General features: G+C 44.3%; 2 protein-coding genes across 6 annotated transcripts in view; one reads left to right on the top strand and one right to left on the bottom strand.

Annotated features, from left to right (window-relative positions):
- The window catches only part of ANKIB1 (ankyrin repeat and IBR domain containing 1), a 240,471-nt gene extending 235,377 nt beyond the window's left edge, over window positions 1-5,094 (bottom strand). The window contains exon 1 of the mRNA XM_073629618.1: window positions 4,759-5,094. The gene's annotated coding sequence lies outside the window, so the exon portion shown is untranslated. The remainder of the gene's footprint in view (window positions 1-4,758) is intronic.
- A 497-nt stretch (window positions 5,095-5,591) lies between these two features.
- The window catches only part of KRIT1 (KRIT1 ankyrin repeat containing), a 77,102-nt gene continuing 62,480 nt past the window's right edge, over window positions 5,592-20,213 (top strand). For 2 of the 5 annotated variants that reach the window (XM_073629622.1, XM_073629621.1), the window contains exons 1-2: window positions 5,603-5,733; window positions 7,786-7,925. The gene's annotated coding sequence lies outside the window, so the exon portion shown is untranslated. Of the gene's footprint in view, window positions 5,734-7,785; window positions 7,926-20,213 lie in introns of all 5 variants that reach the window. The other 3 variants (XM_073629623.1, XM_073629619.1, XM_073629620.1) reach the window with 2 other exon arrangements.

Raw genomic sequence — 20,213 nt, 5'->3', positions numbered from 1 at the left:
TATGTTGCTAAGAGGTCAATTGTTGCTGGGAGTGATCTACTGTGGAGGGAGGGGTCTATTGTTGACCCTGCTGGGGGTGTCTGTTGATGTTGCCTGCTGGGGGATAGACTGTATTCCTAGATCTATTGTTGCTGTGGGATCAATTGTTGTTGGGGGGGGTCTATTGATTCTGGGCCGGTCTACTGTTGCTGGCTGCAGAGAATCAGGCTTGGGGTGGGTGGGGGGTACCTGCACCCATCCTCTGGAGGAAAAAAAGCTGTAGTTCTGCCCATTGAATCCCTGCAATTGTGGTACATAGATGAAACTTGTGCTATAAGAAGGGATCCAGCCAGCAATGTCATGTGTGACAATGTCCATGCACACTGAGCAGACACCAGGACATTGCGTCCTTCTAGTCGGAGTGAAGAGACAGGTAAACATGTTGTGAAGTTTCCGTACCAAGGAGCAGATAGAGCAGACAGGAGCGGTCTCTCTGGAGCTTGTAGAATACACACACGTGTCCATCCAGCCAAACGGCACAACTGGAGCGCTGACAGCAAGATGATTCAGGTCACGGCACAATACAAAGCCCGGCTCTCTGAACCCTAATCCATCACACAATGCACAGGCTGCACCTAGCCAGCTGACCCTTTTAGGGCGACGCTTGTTCTCAGCTGGTAAACACAACAGGTTCTCTTCCCACGTGGTAATTACTAGGCTTCCAACAACAAAGGTTTACATGAATGTTCTAGGAAAACGGGAGGATGCAAAGCGTCAGGTTATGGTAACCATAAAAAAAAAAAAAAATTAAAGGGGAACTAAACACTCAATAAAACATGAACTATTTTTAATCCTTATGCTGCTATTGTTAGTAAATACAGTGCCCTTTGCAAAAGTATTCACCCCTCCTTAGCTTTTTACCTATTTTGTTACATTACAGTGTTTAGTTCAATATTTTTTTTAATCTAAATTATATGTGATGGATCAGAACACAATAGTCTAAGTTGGTGAAGTAAAATTAGAAAAATGTATACATAAAACTATTTTTCAGAAATAAACGGATAATTGGCATGTGTGTATGTATTCACCCCCTTTGTTATGAAGCCCAGAAAAAGCTCTGGTGCAACCAATTACCTTCAGAAGTCACATAATTAGTGAAATGATGTCCACTTGTGTGCAATTTAAGTGTCACATGATCTGTCATTACATACACACCTTTTTGAAAGGCCCCAGAGGCTGCAACACCTAAGCAAGAGGCACCACTAACCAAACACTGCCATGAAGACCAAGGAACTCTCCAAACAAGGAAGGGACAATGTTGCTGAGAAGTACAAGTCAGGTTTAGGTTATAAAAAAATATCCAAATCTTTGATGACCCCTAGGAGCACCATCAAATCTATCATAACCAAAAATGGAAAGAACATGGCACAACAGCAAACCCGCCAAGAGACGGCCGCACACCAAAACTCACAGACCGGGCAAGGAGGGCATTAATCAGAGAGGCAGCACAGAGACCTAAGGTAACCCTGGAGGAGCTGCAGAGTTCCACAGCAGAGACTGGAGTATCTGTACATAGGATGACAATAAGCCGTATGCTCCACAGAGTTGGGCTTTATGGCAGAGTGGCCAGAAGAAAGCCATTACATTCAGCAAAAAACAAAATGGCACATTTTGGCCCCTGCCTTATAGCTAGTATACCAGAAATTGATTTTGGGAATATCTGATTGCCTTCAGGGGATCAGGAATTCTTTTTTTTTTCCCCCTGGAAGGAGAAAATGGATCCACGTTTTATTTTGCCTTCCTCTGGATCAGTGATCTCCAAACTGCAGCCCTTTGCTTGACTTTATTTGGCCCTTGGGAGACTATTCCTCCCACTGACACCAACAGTGGAGAACAATTCATCCTTCGGGCATCAACAATCTGGTATTGTTTTTCGCACTGACACCAATCCTGACACCACAATGGGTCACCATTCCCCTCACTGAAACCAACGATGGGGAACTATTCCTTCCAGCACTCTTCCTCCCACTGACACCAACAATAGGGGAAGTATTCTTCCAAACCAATATCAGTGATGGGGAAATATTCCTCCTTTATTGACCACAAGGGTACTATGTAATTTTTTTTTCTCCCACCAACCCTGGCCCTTGCTTTGTGCTCTGGTGCGCAGTCATGTTGTAACAGGAGGGGGCCATCCCCAAACTGTTCCCACAAAGTTGGGAGCATGAAATGTCTTGGTATGCTGACTCCTCAAGAGTTCCCTTCACTGGAACTAAGGGGCCAAACCCAACTCTTGAAAAACAACCCCACACCATAATCCCCCCTCCACCAAATGATTTGGACCAGTGCACAAAGCAAGGTCCATAAAGACATGGATGAGCGAGTTTGGGGTGGAGGAACTAGAATGGCCTGCACAGAGCCCTGACCTCAATCCAATAGAACATCTTTGTAAAGAATTAGATCGGAGACTGTGGGCCAGGCCTTCTCGTCCACATCAGTGCCTGACCTCACCAATGCTCTTCTGGAAGAATGGTCAAACATTCCCATAGACACACTCCTAAACCTTGTGGACAGCCTTCCCAGAAGAGTTGAAGCTGTTATAGCTGCAAAGGGTGGGCAACTCAATATTGAACCCTACAGACTAAGACCGGGATTCCATTGAAGTTCATGTGCGTGTAAAGTAGAGTTGCCACTTCATCCCTTTAAACCCGAACACATATTAATTACACAGATTCTGTGGCTGATTAAGGTGATAATTAAACTCACTTGTTGCTTTATCTGCATTTAATTAGCCTCAGAACCTGTGTAATTCATATGCGTTCAGGTTTAAAGGGATGAGGTGGCAACCCTAGTGTAAAGTCAGGCATCCCAATACTTTTGACAATATAGTATAGTAGTAAGTAACGTTGCCAGTGATGCAATGGGATTGATTTACTAAATCTGGAGAGTGCAAAATCTGGTGCAGCTCTGTAAAGAAACCAATCAGCTTCCAGGCTTTATTGTCAAAGCTTAATTGAACAAGCTGAACTTAGAAGCTGATTGGCTACCATGCACAGCTGCACCAGATTCTGAGTGTTCCAGTTTTAGTAAATCCCCCCCATTGTCTCAGACATTTACTACAGACAATTCTTCTCTTCCTTTTATCATGAATACCAAGACAGTGAGACAGCAACACACAGCTGCAGGCTCAGCCTGATGAGCTATAATGACCATTGTTACCCGGGAAGATCGCCATTTTCAACAATGAGAACCAATGAAAGTCTGAAAATAACAAAATGTCATGACCAGAAATAAAGAGATTGTTAAGGGAAGTGGCTCCAGCTTAGTGAATGGAGTCTGTGGTCACACAGTGCAGAGCCTTCCAGGGACCGCCAGATGTACAGCAATAAGTACCTGTCATAGTAGACAGCAGGAATCGTATACACCATGTGTGATCCCTACTGCAAATCACCAATACAATTCAACAAGTGATCATCCCGTATGATGAATCTGTGTGATCCCCACTACAAGTCACCAATCCATCATACCGTACATGATCACTTGTTACATTACACTATGTAGTATCAACTTGTAGTGGGGATCACACAGATACAATGTAACAAGTGATAAAATGTCCTCTGCCATGGAGGCTACACAAGTTATCAGAGCGTTCAGATCCCCCAAATAATAGAGATCCTCCTATAAAGAGCCTTCTACACAGTGACAGTCCTTATAATCCAAATACTGGCAATCACAACACCGATCAACTCTCCACTACACCGATCAACTCCCCACTACACCGATCAACCACCCCGCCAATACCGATCAATGTTCTCTAGACATGAAACAGTCCCCTGATACTGATCACTGTCCCCCAACCATTCATCACCTTCCAATAATGATCACTGTCCCTCAGGCACTGATCAGTCCCCCAACTCTGATCTGTCTTCCAACTGCAAGTAATGATCCCAACACTCCGGGCACTGATCACCCCCCCAGGTATTAATCCATGTATTGATTACTGCCCCCAATACCAACCACTGCCCTTCAGGCACTGATCAGCCTTCCCAATATTAATCCAGGCCTCGATCAGCCCCAAATGTCCACCACTGTCCTCCAGGCATTGATCCTTCAATACAAAACAGTCCCTTGAACACTGATAAGCCCCTGATACTAGCCCGCCCCCCCCCCCCAGTATTGATTACTGTCACCAGGCACTGATCACCCCCCCCTATTGATAACTATCCCCCCTCCCACTGATCACCCCCAGTATTGATCACTGTCCCCCCAGTATTGATCACTGTCACCAGGCACTGATCACCCCCCAGTATTGATCACTATCCCCCCAGTATTGATCACTGTCACCAGGCACTGATCACCCCCCCCAGTATTGATCACTGTCACCAGGCACTGATCACCCCCCCCAGTATTGATCACTGTCACCAGGCACTGATCACCCCCCCCTATTGATAACTATCCCCCCCTCCCACTGATCACCCCCAGTATTGATCATTGATCACTGTCACCAGGCACTGATCACCCCCCAGTATTGATCACTGCCCCCCCAGTATTGATTACTGTCACCAGGCACTGATCACCCCCACTATTGCTAACTATCCCCCCTCCCAGTATTGATCACCTCCCCCCCCCCCAGTATCGATCACTATCCTCTCCACCCCCCCCCCCAGTATTGATCACCTCCCCCCCAGTATCGATCACTATCCTCTCCCCCCCCCCCCAGTATTGATCACTATCCCCCCCAGTATTGATCACTGTCCCCCAGGAAGAGGTGGTACTCACTATGGTCGGAGTCCATGCAGGGAGTCGGGGTGTCCAGGCATCATCCTCCTCCGGAGTCCGGCGCTCATCCCTCCCTCCTTCTCTCTCTCGCACAGCCGGGAGGCAGCCACAGGCCCCCGGAACCACTCCAGCGACCCGGAACCCGCTCTGTCCGCTGCTACCGCCCTGCGATCCTCAGCAGCTCCGGCAGAAGAAGCCGCCCCGCCTGACACCGACCCCCTCCCCGCACACCGAGCACCCGTCCACCGCCACCGAGACCCAAACCAACCGAGCCACGCCTACCGAGCACACCCCGCCCACATCGCTGACTGTACACAGCAACACAGAGCCAAACTCCGCCCCGTCCACAGGGGCCCCGCCCTGCGAGCGCTCAGCCAAACAGTTCAGCCTTCTCACAGGACCACTCCCCGCCCTGTCATGTTCTAACCCCGCCTTCCGCGGCGACAGCACTGTTCTAAGCTCCGCCCAAATCGCCACTAGCCCACCCCTTCGCGCACAAGCGTAATGTACCATTCCCCGCCCAGTCAGTCATAACCCCACCCAAATCGCACAGCAGCAAAGGTGCAAGGCCTATAGCTCCGCCTACCGCAATGACCCTCCCACAGCAACAGCGCCAGGATCCGCCCAACTCACCCCGCCTATAGCGCTGGAAAATCATTAGTCCCCGCCCATATTTTTCCCAACATTTTGAAACCGACTATAGCCTGATTTGCATAACCCAGCCCCCTTATTTTATTGCCACGCCCTCACCCCCAAAAGCAAACACAAAAGAAAGCGGCCGCCTTCAGACTCCGCCCACTGAGCGCTTACTGGTGGGTTTCGCTTTCGTTCGCCTTTCCGCGCCTCCTCGCTGGCTTCCGCGCAGATCCGGATTCTGGAGGGAGCCACGCCCCCCTGCCTTGCTATGGCCCCGCCCAGGGAAGACATGCTGGCGGTGCAGGGAGAGGCGATCGGCTGCTGAGTCTGAGCGAGCAGGTAAGTCACCCTGCGGGGCCCACCTACCGCCCCCCCTTACTGCTGACTCCTCCCCTTCAACATGGGGGGGGGTCACCTCCTGTAACCTGCTCAACCCCCCCCCCCCCATGTCATTAGGATCTACCTAACCACACCTCTCATCTGCTTCAAAGTTATCAATCTCATCTATCACCCACCATACAATCTGATTGTACAATCTCATCTATCACCCACCATATACATTACAATATGATTGTAGAATCTCATCTATCACCCACCATACACATTACAATCTGATTGTACAATCTCATCTATCACCCACCATATACATTACAATATGATTGTAGAATCTCATCTATCACCCACCATACAATCTGATTGTACAATCTCATCTATCACCCACCATATACATTACAATATGATTGTAGAATCTCATCTATCACCCACCATACACATTACAATATGATTGTACAATCTCATCTATCACCTACCATATACAATACAATGTGCACTTGTCTGTAGATCTACCAGCTTGTTTGTATAGATGAGTTGTCCTCCTATAATAATGTAAGGGGCGGTGCACACACCGGGATCACACAGGAAGGGTGGGGGAGGTGCGTTCCTCCGCCATTCCTGCCCATTCCCATGCAGTGCGATTTTTGCTGCCCGTTCATTTGAATGGCCTGAAATCACATCAGAATATGGAGGAAGTAGCACATGCACCACTTTAAAAAAAAATAAAATAAGAATGTGCTGCACCAGATCACATAGTACTGCTGTGCCCAGCGTTTGGTGGCTGCAAACGCACCCATTTTGTGTCAGATGTGTGGGAGAGCCATTAAGACAACTGTCCGTGTCTGCAGGAGGCAACGCGTTTCTGTCCGGGACACGCAATCCGTGTGAATCACCCATCATAGTTTTACATAAAACATGACATTTCAAGGGGAACTTCACTGAGCCCCACCCCCACCTTCCTTTTATTTTTTATATTTGTGGTTGTCCTGATGCTCACCCAGCAGATCTAACATTGTTCTGCTGCGATCCACTCCTCAGGTATGACAATTAAGGTGGAGTTTCACAGAAAAATGGAACTTCCGCTTTTCGGAATCCCCCCCCCCCCCTCCGGTGTCACATTTGGCACCTTTCAGGTGGGAGGGGGTAGAAGATACCTGTCCAATACAGGTATTTTGCTCCCACTTCCAGGCGTAGATACTTGAGCCACCTGCGGGTATCTGCGCCATATCCGGCGCCTGATCGTAACCGATTGCGGTAACAGCTCCTTACCACCTACAGTGCGCACCAACACACACTGATTGCTCCCCCGCCAGTAATAAATAGTACCCGTCACGCGCCCATTTGAGTACCCGAGTACCTGTCACCAGCCCACGCCTCATAGATTATACGTTGGGGTATTTGCTTTCCAAAATGGGGTCATTTTGTGGGTAATTCCATTGTCCTGGTGCTCCAGGACCTTTAAAAGTGTGATAGGTAGGAATGAAAGGATATGTGTAATTTCTGCTCCTAGAACGCCTGAAGGTACTACTTCAATGTTGGTCCTCTGTGTGTGGCCAGGCTGTGTAAAAGTCTCACACATGTGGTATCGCCATACTCGGGACGAGTAGCGGAATATATTTTGGGGGGGTAATTTTTGCTATGTACATGCTACGTGTTAGAAATAACATAAGTTGTCTGATTTTTTAAGTTTTCATTTTCTTTCCATGTTTTCCGAAGACCTGTGGAAAAAAAATGAACCGTTCAAAAGACTCATTATGACTCATAGAATATATGTTGAGGGGGTTTGCTTTCCAAAATGGGGTCATTTTGTGGGTACTTCCATTGTCCTGGTGCTCCAGGGCCTTCAAAAGTGTGATAGGTCATTAGGAAATTAGAGGTGTAATTTATGCTCCTAGAAGGTGCTCCCTGCATGTTGGGCCTCTCTATGTGGCCAGGCTGTGTAAAAGTCTCACACATGTGGTATCGCCATATTCAGGAGAAGTAGCAGAATGTATTTCGGGGTGTAATTGGAAGTATGCATATGTTGTGTGTGAGAAATAACTTATTATTTCCGGCTAGGTGAGAGCGAGGTTTGAAGCGTAGGCCGGGTGTAAACGAGGCTTGCATCGCACGCCGGCATAGGAACTATACAAAGCCATCTTTACACCCATTACAAACCGCTGGAATAGCTTGGTGCCGGCTTGCGAGCGCCACAAAATGTGAGTGTACAGTCTGTTTTAACCTAGTTTTTAAATAAACAGTTCTTCTATATTGCGCAATGGTCGCTGTCTATTTTTTATGAGGATGGATATGGTTCAGATATAGCGCATTGGGGTCAGCAAAGAATACGTTGCAGGTGGAGTGGTTATCCCTTCTAAATGAACCAAAGGCGCATTTATACTGGCATCTGGTGAGTGGCTAATCCATGTGGTCTGCTACCCCTCTCTGCCAATCCCTCCATTGGCTACCGCTCGCCCAACGAATTAAATTCAAAATACTAACAATAAGTTACAAAGCCATCCACAACTGTGCCCCCAGCTACATCACTAACCTAGTCTCAAAATACCAACCTAAACGCCATCTCCGTTCCTCCCAAGATCTCCTGCTCTCTAGCTCCCTCATCACCTCCTCCCATATCCGCCTCCAGGACTTCTCCCGAGCCTCACCCATCCTCTGGAATTCCCTACCCCAATCTGTCAGACTGTCTCCAAATTTATCCACTTTTAGGCGATCCCTGAAAACTTTCCTCTTCAGAGAAGCCTATCCTGCCTCCATCTAACAACTGCATTATTTTCTCCATTAGCTCATCCCCCACAGCTATTACCCTTTTGTATAACTTGACCCTCCCTCCTAGATTGTAAGCTCTAACGAGCAGGGCCCTCTGATTCCTCCTGTATTGAATTGTATTGTACTTGTACTGTCTGCCCTAATGTTGTTGTAAAGCGCTGCGTAAACTGTCGGCGCTATATAAATCCTGTATAATAATAATAATAATAATAATAATAATGTGGTGGTGGTATTGTCACTAAAGTGGTGGAAGTGTCACAAAGAGTCACGGATTATATACGTTATGGATTTATAAAGGACGGTCTTAACAGAAACCTCTGCATCTATTGCACAAGAATTTGGACATTATAGTTTGGATATTTTGGATGTTAATGTTATATATCAATTTTGTATTGATTTCATGTTGAAATATACTTAGGGCACATTCAGTTGTTTGGAAAATTAGGTACCATTGCATGAGACATATGGTCTTGGTTTATAATGTTTGCACAGGTATGATTTTTAAGAAAGTGGTGTATTTAAATTAGAGTAGCGCATTCAACACAAATTTAATTTTTAGTGCCCCATCATTGGTGTGGACAAGGGGGTAGAGGTTCTGTTAGGTGCAGTGTTCTTCCCATATTACATCTTTGTGCCGTCACTTCCCCAAGTAAGTGACGCACCCGGCCATCAACATGATGTAAGAGAAAACACGATTCATTAGACCAGGCCACCTTCTTCCATTGCTCTGTGGTTCAGTTCTGATGTTCACGTTCCCATTGTGGTCACTTTTGGCTGTGGACTCAGGTCAGTATGGGCACCCTGACAGGTCTGCGGCTACACAGCCCCATACACAGCATACTGCAGTGACCATTTGTTTGTGCTTCATCAACTTCAGGGACAACATGTTCACTTGCTGCCTAATCTACCCCATCCACTTTCAGATGCCATTGTAACGAGATAATCAATGTTCTTCACATAACACATCGGTGGTCCTGAAGTTATGGCTGATGGGTGAATGAGGTCCACTATAAAGGATGGTGACAGAGTATAAATCTGACGGATGTGACATCTGTTCCCATTGTAGGGATCTATATAAATCAGCTGTGCCCCCCCTCCCAGCACAAAGGAGATAGCTTACTGGTACTTCACATATGCCACACCATGAACTAATGGCCCCTACACGCGATCCAAATATCGTACGACTTTTTTCGCTCAATAGTCACAAGTAGAAATCGAATAGGTTACTAAAGTCACAAAAATGCTCGTACGACAGAAAAAAAAAATCGGAAGTGATTTCTTGTTGTTGTAATGTATTTGTATTGTATTTTTGGACGACAACTGTGCTGACTGAACGAAAACGAAATGCCTGTAAACGCGGTAACTTGCGTTTTAGCAGCGTTTCGTTTAGAGACGTTTTTCATTTTAGGCTTCATGTACACGGGACGTTGTTTAACCTAAACGATTGAACTTGACAGCTAGAAACCGACGTCTAAAAAAACATCAGTTTAGCCGCTTTTACATGGCGCGTTGCGTCCAGAAGCGTTAATATGAAAAACAAGCTGTTACAGGGATTTGGCGTTTCAAATGCCTCTGAACATCCGCCCTGAACGCATTTTTTTTTTTTTTGCATTCCAAACAATGCTTCCAAACTCAACTGCCTAGAAACCACTATAAGGCCCCATGTACGAGGGACAATTTTACAACCTCTCCTGAATGATTTAACGTGACAGATCGTAACCCACGTTTAAAACGTCCGTCCGTTTTGCCGCGTTCGCGTTTTAGAAGCGTTTTTAAAAAAAAGCCTGTACACGAAACATGGCTAAACGCGAGTTGCCGCGTTTGAAACGCCTCTAAACTCAGCTTCTGAACCCATATTTTTGCGTTCCGAAAAAAGGCCTCTAATCTCAACTGCCTAGAAACGAATATAAACGTCCCTGTGTACACGTACTGATAAGATAACATCGAGGAGAAACTCCCAGCTGCTCCTAAACGTCCGTTTACCAGCAGCGTACATGAGGCCTTAACAACAAAAAAAATTATTTATTTATTTTTTAATGCTTCTAGATTCAAATGCGGCATGTAAACGCAGCTAAATGGATGTTTTTTTAGACGTCGGTTTCTAGCTGTCAAGTTTAATCGTTCAGGAGAGGTTAACCGCATGCCAACCAGCCGCCGCAGAATGGCACGGCTGGGCGAAACTACGTTATGTAACGTCTCGTCGCCCTGCGGCCACTAGGGGGCACGCGCGCACCCCCCCGAGCCGATGCTCTTGCGATCGCTCGGGGCAAGCGGAGAACCTGGAACTGTTTGTGTAAACGCACAGTTTCCGGTTCTCTGAGGGGAGAACTGACAAGATCCTTTGTTCATACAGAGTGTGAACAGACGAACTGTTAACTTCCCTGCACAGTCCCCTCCCCCTTCAGTTAGAACACTTCCTAGGACACACATTAACCCCTTCACTGCCCCCCTAGTGTTAACCCCTTAACTGCCAGTGACATTTTTACAGTAATCAATGCATTTTTAATCGCACTGATCGTTAATACCAATGGTCCCAAAAATGTGTCAAAATTGTCTGATGTGTCCGCCATAATGTCAGTCACGATAAAAATCAGATCGCCGCCATTACTAGTAAAAAAAAAAAAAAAAAATTAATAAAAATGCTGTAAATCTATCCCCTATTTTGTAGATGCTAGAACTTTTGAGCAAACCAATATACGCTTATTGCGTTTTTTTTTTTTTTTGTTTAGTTTTTCAAAAAATATGTAGAAGAATACATATCGGCCTAAACTGAGAAAAAAAAAGTTTTTTTTTTTATATTTTTTTTGGGGATATTTATTATAGCACAATGTAAAAAAATAATGCGTTTTTTTTTTTTTTTTTTTTTTTCTAAATTGTTGCTCTTTTTTTGTTTTTAGCCCAAAAAATAGAAACTGCAGAGGTGATCAAATACCACCAAAAGAAAGCTCTAGAAAAAAAAGAAAGGACATCAATTTTGTTTGGGAGCCACGTCGCACGACCGTGCAATTGTCAGTTAAAGCGACGCAGTGCCGAATCACAAAAAGTGCTCTGGTCTTTGGCCAGCCAAATGGTCCGGGGCTTAAGTGGTTAAACAACGTCCCATGTACATGAAGCCTCAGTAGTCCTGACATACCCAAAATGTAGCTGTTGTTTTGTTTTTTGTTTTGTTTTTTTTTTGTTTTTTTTAAATCCGTTAAAGTGGAACTTTACCAATAACAACCTCATAAAAAATAATGTTCTTTAGCAAGGAACATACATTCTACATAGTTATGCTACCAAAATTGGTGTGCTGTAAATCGCCTTCAGCATTATTCCTGTTTCTTCTTGCTGCAGGCTGCCATTTTGCTGAAGCTCAGAGCCCCCAAACAGCAGTAAATTATAAAGTGGAATTAAACCCATCGATTTAACTGTTTCAAAAAAAGTTACAGTCCTGGAATTCTAGGATTAACTGTCACTTTTGCTTGTGTCCTCAGCCAAACTGTCAAACCATCAAATAGCTGATGCCATAACTGATCACATGTGCAGCACCATGGCAGTTGCAGATCAAACAGAAGCAGCTTCCTTGGCTCTATAGGAGGGTTTAATTCAGGGGTCTCAAACTGGCGGTTCTCCAGCTGTTGCGAAACTACAAGTTTCATGAGGCATTTCAAGGCTGACAGTTGCATGCATGACTCCCACAGGCAGCGGCATGATGGGTCTTTTTAGTTTAGTGTGTGCTGTAAATTGCTTCCAACATTTCTCCTGTTTCTTCTTGCGGGAGGCGGCCATTTTCCTGAAGCCCAGAGCCCCTGAACAGCAGTAAAGCTAGATACATACTATCAAACTTTTTGTTGTTTAATTTCCTTTAGGCTGGGTTTACACCATTGCGAATTGGATGCGGGAATCCAATTCTCAATAGCAGGAGATTTTGACCGGCTCTCTATGGAGCTGGTTCACAACTCCGCAGCGGGTCCGGTGCCGCAGAAAAACGCTGTGCGTCTTGTGGGTCTGTTATCAAGGTCCAAATACGGGGTGAAAGCTGACCTGAAACGGTGAACCAGAGCGCACCTGACCCCTGCTGGGAGCCGCATGTGGCTCATCTGTGAACCCAGCCTAAGATTTACCTTCAACTATGTAGTGCAAGGGACCTGCCTGATTGAATACAAATTGAAAGTGTTTGGGTTTGATCTCATATTGCCGGCTCTCCTCACTTAGCGACCAGGTTCTGTTCCAACCACCAGGTCGTTAAACGAGGAGCCACAAGTAATCAATAATTTTAAGCTTTTTTTTTTTTTTTTTTTTTTTTGTTACTGCTCCAGCCCCAGAAGATTTTACCCCCTTCCTGACCAGAGCACTTTTTACAATTTAGAACTGTGCTGTTTTAACTGACAATTGTGCAGTCGTGCGACGCTGTATTGCATCCTTCTTCCCCCTTATAATTTTTTTTTTATTTTACTATAATAAATATCCACAAAAAATGTTTTTAAAAAACAAATTTCTTCATCAGTTTAGGCCAAAGTTATATTCTTCTACATATTTTTGGTAAAAAAAAACACATTAAGCGTATATTGATTGGTTTGCGCTAAGGTTATAGAGTCTGCAAACTATGGGAAAGTTTTATGGTAAGAAAATGAATAATAATATTATTATTATTTTTTTCTTTACTAGTAATAGATCTGCGATTTTTAGCAGTACTGCAACATTGCGGTGGACAGATCGGACACTTTTTTTTTTTTTTCTACACTTTTTGTGACCATTGACATTTTATATAGCGATCAGTGCTATAAAAAAGGACTAATTACTGTGTAAATGTCACTGGTAGGGAAGGGGTTAACACTAGGGGGCGATCAAGGGTTTAAATGTGTTCCCACGTGTGTGTTTCTAACTGTATGGGGATGGGACTGAGTAGAGGAGGAGACATATCGCTGTTCCTGATTAGTAGGAACACACAATCTGCCTCTCCTCTCCTGACAGAATGGGGGTGTGTGTGTGTTTGCACACACACGCCCGTTCTGGCTCACGTGTCGGGGGACATCGCGGCCGCCGGCCACTCGCACGGGTCCCCTGCTGTACAGCCGGCGCTTGCATACTTGCTAGAGCTGTTTAAAGGCCCGACGTACAGCTACAACGATTTGCGGGAATGAGCTGACCTGCCGCAGTATGATGGCGGCTGGTCGGCAAGTGGTTAAACCCAACGGTTTAAAAAAAAAAAAAAAAAGTTACATTCCTGGAATGCCAGGATTTCCAACTGTCACATTTGCTTGTGTCCTCAACCAAACTGTCAAACCATCAAATGGCTGGTGTCATAACTGATCACATGTGTGGCACCATGGCAGTTGCGGATCAAACGGAAGCAGCTTCCTTGGCTGTTAAGGATAGGAAGGTTTAATTATTTCCATTTCAAGGCTGTCAGCAGATCGGCCTCTACAAACTCGGCAGTGCCTAAAAATGGAGAGCAACTGAGCATGTGCAGAGCAGGGTGAGACCGTCTATTACTCGACTGTAAACAGTATAGACACCTATTTTTAATGTTTTACATAGATATACTGTACCTACAAAAGGGGGCAGCCTGAAGTCATCTAGCAGGACTTAATTTTCTGATTAAAGTTCCACTTTAAGAAACCTATAGAAAAGCGTTCTCCAGTTGTGGGAGGGGGGAGAAGGAATCAGGAGGGAAAAAGTAATTTTAATGGGTAAAGGTTCGCTTTAAAAAAACCTTTTTGTCCCATAATTGCGTCACATCTTTGAGACAATTAGCAATTTACTTCATCATGCGGAGGATTTATTTATCTCCTCTTACCTTCATCACCAATGTGGTGGTATTTTTACATTTGTTGCAACAATAGCACCAAACTGTAAAAGTGTCTTAACCCCTTGGCGTCTGCGCTATAGCCGAATGACTGCCACAGAGCGGACCTGAATTCCTGGGAGGCCGTCATATGACGTTCTCCTCTTTGCACGCTCCCTGCGCGCGCCGTGATCACCGAGTCACTGAGACTCGGGTGAACACAGATCCGAGCAAAGGGTCGATCCCGGCCCCTTACCATGTGATCAGCTGTCAGCCAATGACAGCTGATCACATGATGTAAACAAAAGCTCTGTAATCTTTTTTTTTTTTTTTTTTTTTTTCTCCTAACGCTGAGTCACTCGGCCAATCCCCAGGCGACGTCCTATCGTGATGAAACGCGTAGGGTGGAGCCTGTGACGGTGACGTCATTAAGTTTTTTTCTTAGGAAATTGATGGGACACATATGCGAGGAAGCCTGTGGAGATGCCGTGATCTCCATCTTTGATACACCACTGCTGTTACGCTTTCAAAGGATGAAACATTTTGTAAGTGCAATTCTTTTGGCTTATTAAATCACCTTGTATGAACTATTACACTATGGGAACATTCTTTGTTTTTGTTTTTTGAGTACCACAATCTCAGCCTCAACTGCGGATGTCGGTATAGGTTAGTGGGAGACCTGAGTTTCCCAGTCGCCTGGTGAGACTACCTTTACGGTGGTCATCTATAGTTGGTAAGGAGCCTCAATTCTCACCTGGGTGTGGACTACCTTGGATGCAGGATTTGCTTTTCACTACATTTCCTGTGGAGCATCACTTTCACATTATATATGGACTTTTTTGCTGGTTGGAATTTCCTTTGCACCATTTGAAATTGGGACTTTTTTTTTGCTTATTCATTTTCTTTTCAGTGATTGGTTTATGTCATCTTTTTCACTATGTATCACTCTATTTATTTATTATTCACATTCAATTTAAAGAATTTTTTTGTGATATCTGCCTTTTCCATATGAGAATTTTTTCACCACTACTCCTTATTTTCATTTTTTAATTTTCAAACAACGTTTCTGTGTTTGTTGTATTAGAATCAGTCGGGCTATCACTCTTAAAAGTCTAGGAACCCCAAATTTGGATATGTTGTAGTGCTAGTTCCACTGTGTTAGCACTCCATTTGGGGTTCCTAGCACCAAGTAGCCCCGAGATACGGGGCCCCAAAGTTGGGTCACAAAAATGTCATTCTAGACGCAAACGCGGCAAAACGGGCATTTCTAAACGCCGGTATCCGCTTTTAAAAACATGTGTTCAGCAGAGTTTGCACCGGCGTCTCGTGTGCATGAGGCCTTAGTCATTTTGGTGTGTTAGCTGCCTTAGTTTTTACTTATTGAGAGTTTTTTTTTACCATCGCTCTTTTTGGATTAATATTCTTATTCTTATTTTTCTATACCACTTTATCAGCGCTGCATCCTTATTTTAATTTAACTTATTTGAGTTTAGTATTGGACTTTTTTGGTGCTGGCAGCTTTTCTATACCTTTCTTTAGGTTTTTAAACTCAATTAAATTTTTTTTTTTTTTTATCGCAGCGTTAAACCTTTGGGTTTCTTTTATGATTCAAAGTACAAACACGCATGCTTGGAAGCAGAAGCGGACAGTCATGTAAACTATCGTTCGTAATGGAGAATTTACATTTGTGACGTGGAAAATTATGAAATCTCCAAATGCAGCGCACAATTCTCTTCTTCTTTAATGGGATAATAATGAAGCTGCTTTGCTGGTGATACTGATGGAGTTATTGCAAACAAATTTTCAAAGGCTTTTTTTTTCTAGTGATATCAAGAATAATATGTTTTTTTTTTTTTTGTTTTTTTTTTTTTTGGTGCAAGTTACCAAAACACCATTATCCCATAGGTTTTAAGATAAAAGATACAACTATGTTGGTGTCCCTTGTTAATTTTACATTGTATTTTTTTAATGTAACTGCCTACTCCCAAACTGTCATTTGAAGTAAAACACATAGCCAAGTATTATTCTACACAATTTTTTTTATTGTGCATTAAAAAAAGAAAACAAATAAAATAAAACTTAACCATAAAGTGCATATAGAAAATATAACAAATCAAATCATTATTATTCAACCAAAAAAAAAAAATAAAAGCCTCATGCATGTGTCCTGCTTCTTAATATAGGGTGTCAACAATGCCAAGAGTTGGTGAAAGCAGGGGTCCGTCATCTGGAGATAATTCTGAAAATCATTTGGATTATTCTCCTGGAGCTCCTGCAGCAAAGGCATATGACATAATTGGTCACAATTAATAAAGCAACCAATTTTTGGTCCAAGAAATCCTCCTTCTCCTGTTCCTGGACTGGACTTGGGTCAAAGCATTAACTCCAAGGCCAATAATAAAAAACACGTTATCTCCTCCGATTCCGCAACGTGTCTGGTTGAGAAACGGCCGTTCAGAAACTGAAAAGCGCAAACTGAAAAGCGTGAATTAACACTCCCCAAATTTCTACCAACAAAATTGGCAGAAGGAGCCCAAAGGGTGGCGGGAGAGAGCTGAAAAAACCACGTAGTACTTCACTACGTTCGTGTTTGTTGGCCGACAATTAATTGCCGTTTTGTATGCAAGACAAAATCCAGGCACACGCCTTCAGACAAAAGTCCGAGGTTTTGTCTGCGGAAAATCTGATCTTTTGTACGAGGCTTAAGCCTGATTGACCCACATGCAGTACTGCTAAGGGGTCCATTCGATCTGGTGAGCCTAACCACTTAGGTGTGAAGCACGAATCACTTGTGTGAAATTTAAGCACCACAGCACTTGCACTTTAACATTTTTTTATATTGTTTGATTTATACAGTGGCTTGCGAAAGTATTCGGCCCCCTTGAACTTTTCAACCTTTTGCCACATTTCAGGCTTCAAACATAAAGATATAAAATTTAAAATTTTTGTGAAGAATCACCAACAAGTGGGACACAATTGTAAAGTGGAACGAAATCTATTGGATATTTTAAACTTTTTTAGCAATTAAAAAACTGAAAAGTGGTGCGTGCAAAATTATTCGGCCCCTTTACTTTCAGTGCAGCAAACTCACTCCAGAAGTTCAGCGAGGATCTCTGAATGATCCAATGTTGTCCTAAATGACTGATGGTGATAAATAGAATCCACCTGTGTGTAATCAAGTCTCTGTATAAATGCACCTGCTCTGTGATAGTCTCAGGGTTCTGTTGAAAGCGCAGAGAGCATGATGAAGGCCAAGGAACACACCAGGCAGGTCCGTAATACTGTTGTGGAGAAGTTTAAAGCCGGATTTGGATACAAAAAGATTTCCCAAGCTTTAAACATCCCAAGGAGCACTGTGCAAGCGATCATTTTGAAATGGAAGGAGTATCAGACCATCTACCAAGACCTGGCTGTCCCTCTAAAGTTAAACTTTCAGCTCAGACAAGGAGAAGAGTGATCAGAGATGCAGCCAAGAGGCCCATGATCACTCTGGATGAACTGCAGAGAACTACAGCTGAGGTGGGAGAGTCTGTCCATAGGACAGCAATCAGTCGTACACTGCACAAATCTGGCCTTTATGGAAGAGTGGCAAGAAGAAAGCCATTTCTCAAAGATATCCATAAAAAGTCTTGTCTAAAGTTTGCCACAAGCCACCTGGGAGACACACCAAACATGTGGAAGAAGGTGCTCTGGTCCGATGAAACCAAAATCGAACTTTTTGGCCACAATGCAAAACGATATGTTTGGCGTAAAAGCAACACAGCTCATCACACTCAACACACCATCCCCACTGTGAAACATGGTGGTGGCAGCATCATGGTTTGGGCCTGCTTTTCTTCAGCAGGGACAGGGAAGATGGTTAAAATTGAGGGGAAGATGGATGCAGCCAAATACAGGACCATTCTGGATGAAAACCTGTTGGAGTCTGCAAAATACCTGAAACTGGGACGGAGATTTATCTTCCAACAAGACAATGATCCCAAACATACAGCAAAATCTACAAAGGAATGGTTCACAAATAAACGTATCCAGGTGTTAGAATGGCCAAGTCAAAGTCCAGACCTGAATCCAATCGAGAATCTGTGGAAAGAGCTGAAAACTGCTGTTCACAAACGCTCTCCATCCAACCTCACTGAGCTCGAGCTGTTTTGCAAGGAAGAATGGGCAAGAATTTCAGTCTCTCGATGTGCAAAACTGATAGAGACATACCCCAAGCGACTTGCAGCTGTAATCGCAGCAAAAGGTGGCTCTACAAAGTATTAACGCAAGGGGGCCGAATAATTTTGCACGCCCCACTTTTCATTTTTTTATTAGTTAAAAAAGTTTCAAAAATCCAAAAGATTTCGTTCCACTTCACAATTGTGTCCCACTTGTTGGTGATTCTTCACAAAAAATAAAAATTTTATATCTTTATGTTTGAAGCCTGAAATGTGGCAAAAGTGTGAAAAGTTCAAGGGGGACGAATACTTTCGCAAGCCACTGTATAAGAACACATTTTGCATATTGCACTTTATTTATAGATCGTTTATTGAATGCACTATATATCCCTCAGGGATATCGCAGAGCTTATACATTTTGACCCCGTATCTGGCACGCTTGCTGGGGGGAAACTTTGAAAACAAGGCGGGCAGAAAATGTATTCAGTTACTCGTCAATGTGGACTTCTTGTTCAGGGATGTAGAAGGCTGCAAATTTTTCGTTGAAATGGTTTACGAGGGGCCAAATTTTGTGGAGCTGATCATGTTCAGGGTCACCCCGAGGACGACCGAGTTCATTGTCATGTATGAACCACAATATCTGCTCATATCTAGCCCTGGCCATGGCAGCAGAGAACACGGGCATATGATGAATTGGGTCAGTGCACCAATATGACCGCAACTCACGAGGAGGAGGGATAGGCCCAGAAAGGTCTTAAATTCGGGAATCGTTATGGGTTTCCAGCCAAATTGTCTGGCAAGGGGTGATTTTTGGGTTTTGGGTGATAAAATGAACAGTGTATAAATTGCTTTGGTCCGCAATGGATCTGTACAGATCTCAAAAAATTCAAGGGGCGTTAAATCTGCTGTTTCCACCTGAATTCTGGGTTGGCCAGTGAATGGGGGGAAGTACGAGCGCTGGAGAATCTGTAGGCTGCCTATCAGGACTTGGAAGGGCACTATGGTCTCCACGGGTCTGTGTTTGAATTCTTGGTGGCAGCGGGACACTACTTGTGCTAGCCACGGCACCAGCTTGAACTTCACTTATGGGACTCGCCACATCACCACGTGATACTGCAGTGCTGGTTTGTCTACGACCGGGGTGTACCAGGCCGCTGGTGCTCGCCAGTTCACCAGAAGGTAGAGCTCTAGTACTGATACTCTGCTGCATACGAGTGTCATGACTTGTAGCACCTCTGCAGCAGAAGAATGGGGTTGGGTACGCCTGACCTTGGCAGGGATCACTACTCCATCTTCAGAGCTATCTGTCGGGGTGCCGCTCTCTACAGGTTCAAATACTGAGCCTGAATCTGACAGTGAGGACTCCCTGCTCTCATCTCTCATGCTCAGCATCCTGTAGGCCTCTTCACTAGTGTGCCTTTCATTTTGACATTTTGGCCACTAAATTTACAGGTAACTAGTGTGTCAAAGGTAAAAAAAAAAAAAAAACCTGGTTTTCAGAGGACTGTCAGAACCGCTACAAAAAAATGAACCGCTAGTACTAGCAGAGATCAGGCCTGACTCTGCTAAATGCTGCCGTTTTGTGTTCTGTGTATTGGAAGTGACTGTGATCTTCTCATACTGCACTTGGGTGGGCTGGGGGGGAGGAGCTAAACGCAGATCCTGGCAGGTGTCGGGGCTGATCCCTCTAACGCCACGTTTTTGGAAACCCTGTACTATCGGGGACGCTAAAGATCAAAGATATTGATCCGTTCAGACACTATTCTAGTAATGGAGGTATATAGTGTTTGTGTAAT

The sequence above is a fragment of the Aquarana catesbeiana genome, linkage group LG05 (assembly GCF_042186555.1).
Source record: "Aquarana catesbeiana isolate 2022-GZ linkage group LG05, ASM4218655v1, whole genome shotgun sequence".
In the NCBI taxonomy this organism is placed as follows: Eukaryota; Metazoa; Chordata; class Amphibia; order Anura; family Ranidae; genus Aquarana; species Aquarana catesbeiana.
The sequence above is the reverse complement of the archived record's forward strand: the minus strand, read 5'-3'. Positions and strand labels throughout refer to the sequence as shown.